A 6,387-nucleotide genomic window follows, 5' to 3' on the forward strand; every position below is an offset into this window, starting at 1 on the left:
AAAATAGAAAAGCGCTCCAATTAAAAAAAATAATATGCAATTCATAGTGAATAAAAAGTAAAACTACAATTATTTATTATTGAGTAATAAAATAAACAATAGTAAAGGCAATAAAAGCCGTAGAAATTTAGTATAATATTTATTTTATTTATTGAATGTTTATAATGGTTAAATCTAAAACAGGGGTCGGCAAACTGCGGCCCGCGGGCCACATTAGAATTTTTGTTCAACTAGTTTGATAAACTAATATTTTAATAACACAAAAAAAAAATTTAGTGTTTCTTTTAAAGGACATTCTATCGCCTAAATTGTTTTTGTTCAAAAAAATTGTCTTCAAATATGTTTTTTAAAGCACTTAAAAAACGTTCCTTTTTGACCTACCGACCCCTGATCTAAAATATAACAAAATTAAAGCTAGATACAATTAAAAAGCAGATTGATTTTAAATGTAAAATTAAGAACACAAAGCTCAAAAATCAAACTTGTTATCAAGCTTTCAAATCCCTGACCAATAAGTATAACACTTTATTAACTAATGTTTTAAAAAAGAAGTAAATATTCAAAAAAAGTACTTCCATAATTTTTATGTGTTTTTAGTATAGTTTTGTGGTTTTATGAGTTATGTCCTAAAAAAAATAATTGAACCACATTTAAAAAATTCTTAACAATAAACCTATTAAGAGTTATCATTAAAGTACTGTTACGACGTGTTAAAAATCGAGGTGATGGTGAAATTGTATAGAAAAATTCAATTTATTAGAAACATCATAAATTTGATTTATTTCTGTAACAATTTTTTAATTAAGAATTAAACTTAGCGTCTAAACTAGGGGTGGGAAACGTACGGCCCGCGGGCCGGATCCGGCCCGCAGAGTGAAAATGACTGGCCCCCAAACCTTTTTTAATTTTAAATGGAATCCGGCCCGCGGACAACATTGATCCGGCCCGCAAATTGATGATACGGCCCGCTAAACATTTTTAAAATTTATATAAAATCCGGCCAGCCAATTTTATTATTACAAAATTTGAACGAAACCTTTTTTGAACTATTTCATTAAGCAAAACTGTAAGACTTTCACCCTGAAAACGTTTGTTAAAATGGCTAATTATTTTTTAGTGATAAAATACTATTTTGTTATAGTATCTTGTTCTGTTTCGAGTCAGTTGAAGTAATCTTTTCTTAAATTATCCAAAAGCAATTGTTTGCTAAACTAACTTTGATGATTATACCTACCATAATGTTTTCATAAAAAATAGACGTGTCAAAAATTACTGTCTTTTCCAGGTAAGTATTAAGTTGTTTTTTAAATGTTTAAAAAAGTAAAAAAAAAATAGATTTTTAAATATCGACAAATTTTTTAAGTCAAACTGCTCAAGTTTAAATTTTTGTCAAATGTTTTAAGTTTAGAATATCATTTGCACTTTTTCTGCTATTGTGTTTCATTAAGGAATTTTTGATTAATTATATGGTTTAGTGATGACCAACTGATGACAATAGTTTCACTTGATAATAAGTTTGGTCGTCGTTTTGCAGACTTTTTACAATTAAATGAAGAATTCGACATTATTTCATCACCGTCGACGTTTGACACCGAAAATGTACTTAGAACTGTTGAACTTCAATGTGGCACAAAAAGAAAAATTCAAAACTGAAAAATTGACCGATTTTATGACTTACTTAACAAGTAAAAGTTTGTTGATTTAAAAAAGATGAGAACGAAGTTATTTGTTCTGTTTGAGTCTACATGTTTTTGCAAAAAAACATTATTAACCATGTATATAAACAAAAGTAAGCTGCGTTCAAATCTTACTGATACCAATTTGCAGTCATTACTGAGAATATTTACTTCAAATAAATTTCCAGATTTTAAACAACTTTTTAAAAACTTTTATGATTCAAAAATGTCTCATTGATTTCTTTTTAGTGTAATTATTCTTGCTAAATTCTTTAAACTTAACATTTAAAGTATAGTGTGGCAGTTTTATGTTTTATATTTTTATTTAGTAATATTTTCACTAGTGAAATCAATCTTAATCTAAAAGTCTACTAAACTAAAATGTTTGTTATGCTAAAAATATATACTAATTTCTTTTTGTTTTCAATATTTCGTTATTTTATGTTAGTACTCTTATCAAAGTATTTTAGGTGCACTGTTTGATTAATATTTTTAAAGTACAGAATTTAGTTAAATTTCGTAAGTTAGTTATAACTATTTGTTATTTTGAAAGTAAAAGTGTTACAATTTCAAACCAAAGTAATTTGTTATCTAGGCTTAAGTTTTTTTTAAAAAGTTAATAAGAAAATTTTAAATCAAACATATAATTTTTGTTGCTTTTATAAGATTTTCAGATAGATTTTATGTATTATTTATCGAGCCAAAGTTTGTCACTTCTAAAGATGACCATGGAACTAGTTGTGTTGTTCGATACTTCATACATTTAAAAACAAACACTTTCGACCATAAACATTAATAAAGATAAGCTTTCTTGAAACCTAATCGGTAGTTCAGTGCACTTGCAGATTTTCCAAAACTTTCATGCAACTAGATTTAAACAACTCTAATACATTGTCAACCTTAAATGTTTCATCGAGATCTTTTATTTATGTTTTTTGCTTTTTATGGTAAAACTATTTATTAAATCAGAATTACTTTTTGTTTTGTTTCTTTTATACATGCAAAAAAATGTATCGAATCTTCTTTAGCTTAATTTAATTAAATAAGAGTAGTTAAAAATTGTATTGTTTGTTAATTTTTGAAAATATATTATCACTATAAACTCCAGATAAGGATTTCCAAAATTAATTAATTTCCAATAGTTAGCAATTTTTTTATGTTTTAGCTTGAAATGTTAGGCTTGAGTAACTTTTAGTAACCAAATTATAATTTTTTAGGACTAACTAGTATTAATTCGGTCCAGACTCCAGAGTTATAATATATATAGAATTATGAATACTTAACTAAATTTAACATAATATTTTATACTTGAGAACCTTGGTAATTAATGTATTGATTCAAAATTCTGAAATACCCGATCAATAAGCGTCTAACCGGATCCAAATCTTTTTGAAATTAGCTTCCATTCGGACCCAGATCTTTGTCTAAAATTAGTATTTAGCCGGATCCGGATAATATTTTTAAAATGAGATCCGGATCTAAAAAAGGATCCAGCTGAATCCAAAAGATCACTAACTTGAAATGATCCGGCCCGCTGAGGACTATATTTTTCTGGATCCGGCCCGTCAACTATTTACGTTGCCCACCCCTAGTCTAAACGTTGATATAAACTGCATTATGCAAAATATACATTATAAGTCCTAATGGTGTAACTAAATTGCAAGTTTGACTCAAAGTTTGTATTTAATAATGTTATGTGTTTATTTTGTGTTTTAATCAAGCTAAGTCCATGTACGTAACTAGAATTAAGAATTAGTTTTATAAGGGAACAGTGTAAGCTGTAAAAATTATACATAAAACTTCCTTTTTTCAATAATTTTTAAAATGTAGCTAAAAGTCTTTTTTTTTAAGTTTAATTTTAGATTTTATAATGTTCTTACCCTAACCAAAACTAAAGATTATATTAATTTACTTTTAAATTGAAGATAGTTTTGTATCTTTTCAAAATATTTTAAATTAAAAAAAATTAAGTTTCCAAGTAAAGCTATACGTTATAATTTTAACATGGCCGAACACATATTAAGCCTACTACTTAAATTTCATTTAATAATATTTTTTTAACAATCTTACTTAACATTCATAAGCTTTTAAAACGAGTTAAAATTAAATAAACTCATATTTAGTACTAAAATACACAGCAAAACTATTTTAGAAAATTACTAATTACCAAATTTGACAACATAAGAAACTGTTTTTTTAAGTTTATCTAAATGAAATAAGTGCAGGGTGCAAATAAGTTTGAACGTTAATAGGAGTTACAGACTTTGGTTTTATACAAAATTTGAATCCTATAAATCTAGTAAAATGAAATTTTTCTTCACTGCGATGCTTTAACTTAATCTAATTAGGTAAAACATTATCATTTTCTTTAATTCAAAAGGCTTTTAAAAAATAAGTGTTTAATGTTTTAAAATAGTTTCCATAATAGTTTATTTTTATCGTTAGTCAATTAAATTGTTTATAAAAAGGTAATTACATTTGTATTTAATAGTTTATTAGTTTATAAAAATAGACATAAGTAGTGTTTTATGAATATACTTCTTAAAAAGTCGAATACATATTTTTTAAATAAAGTACGTAAAATCATTGATTAAACTAAGTTTTAATAATATAAAGATTAACATATTTTGATTTTATACAAAATTTTAATCTATAATTCCAGTTAAACGCAATTTTGGTCCACTGAAATACATAGACTTAATTTATTACGAAGAAAACAAGAAAACTGTGAGCGTGTGTTATCATAAAAATCAAATCTTTGAAAGTAGACGGTGTTGTGCCCGGATTTTCATGGGAACTGGCCACAACTGAACGAATAGGAAGTTGCAAGAAGACAAAATTGCACGAGGGCGCAAAGTTGCAAGAAGACAAAATTTCACGAAGATAAATTTTATTCAAGAGTCAACTTTGCACGAGCTAAAATTTTGCAGTCATGGTCATTTCTGCACGAGAGTAAAAAACAGAAATAAAAGTGTTTAAAAAAAAATACAAAAACTAAAAATAAACATAAACAATATTAATTAAAATGAGGAAAAACCCTACCGACCGATGGTAAGGGTTAGGGGTAGCAGTGATAATGATTAATCTATGGATCAGTACTGTTATTTTGAATGACTGGGTCCGCAGAAAACATTATTTATAATGAGGTCTTCAAATAATTGTTCGTATAAAATAGGCTGATAGACCCTAGTTTTAATTATTGTTAACTAACTTTTAGATTTCTTTTTTTTTTTAATAAAAGTTATAAGTATAAAAATCTGAATTTCGAGCAAAAAAAAACACTCTAATTCAGTTTTTAAACTTAATTATGTCAAATTAGTTCACTGAGAAATATTCTAATTTTAAGAACTAAGACTTATACGTAAAATAGTAAAACCAAAGAATAAACTTTAAGAAAAGTAAATAAATGAATCTTTAATATTACTGTATGTGTTAATTAGTTTTGAAATTTTGAAATCAGCTTTTATAAATTTTGAAATATTAACAAGTACTCAGCTTATAAGAATGAAACAAGAAGGTTTTCTAGCAAACGTTTTCTATTTTATAAATATTTAAAACAAATTTTTAACTTAAAACAAATGGATAATGGTTGCTTTTTAAATAGTGACATTTTAATCAAAACTATAAAAAAATCGTTAACTTCAAATAATAAACAGTACAGACTATTATCAATTAAATCGTTTTAGACCCTAACTTAGATATGAAATAAAACCATACATTACATAGAGAAGCAAATAGTTAAAAATTTCTGAGTTTTAATTATCTTATTCAACTTCCAATTTTATGTTTGCATTAATTACTTTAAACATAAAAGTTATTAAATTTATGAATAGGCATATTTTAACTTATCTGTAACCTTCGCGTGTACAAAACACTCTAAAACGTTCTATGATATGTGCTTGGTTATATATGTAACGGAGGACTGGCGGTTACTGGCTATAACGCGCTATTATAATTATATCCTAAGATAGTTCTTACGCTAGTGTTAGTCTGATATCGTTAATTGATAAATCAGGTTTGTAAAGTGTTAAATAAGCTTAATTTATTAATCTAATAGGTTAGTCGTGAGTAAACCTACAATAATTTATTAAATTATAAAACTGTTAGACAATTTAAGCTATTTTTTATTGAAGTAGGTTTATAAAGTTGTTAGATTATTTAAGCTATTGTTTATTGAAGTATGTATATAATGTTGTGAGAATGCTTAAACTACTGGTATAACTAAAATGTCTCTAAGTTTAAAGAATATTTACAATGAATTACAAACTATCGTGCGAAAAAATAAAAACTTTACTAGCAGTATACTTCAGCTTAAGAGCTTAAGTTCTGTACAATCGAGACATCGTTAATAGCGGGAGTATAAACGTAAAAACTCGCAAGAGAAAATAAAACAGCTAAAGCAAAGGTAAATTAAACAAGCTAAGCGAAAACCAAATATCGAACTTCAGCGAGTTCATTGCTTTTAACAAATGATTTAGAGAAGAGAATAAAAGAAGATGAACTTCTACCACTAACCGTAGCAGAGCGGTACTAATGTATATATAGTTAGAAAAATAATTGCAATACACTTGCTAAATTTAAAAAATTCAATTATGTTACTAACAATGATATACATTTGTACTGCTCCGCTACGGTTAGCGGTAGAAATATTGAAATATATTTTATCTTTACATATTCTTAATTAACTCGTATATTTTTTGTGGAATGCGTC

The sequence above is a fragment of the Thalia democratica genome, chromosome 4 (genome assembly GCF_965202585.1).
Source record: "Thalia democratica chromosome 4, ktThaDemo2.hap1.1, whole genome shotgun sequence".
NCBI lineage: Eukaryota > Metazoa > Chordata > Thaliacea > Salpida > Salpidae > Thalia > Thalia democratica.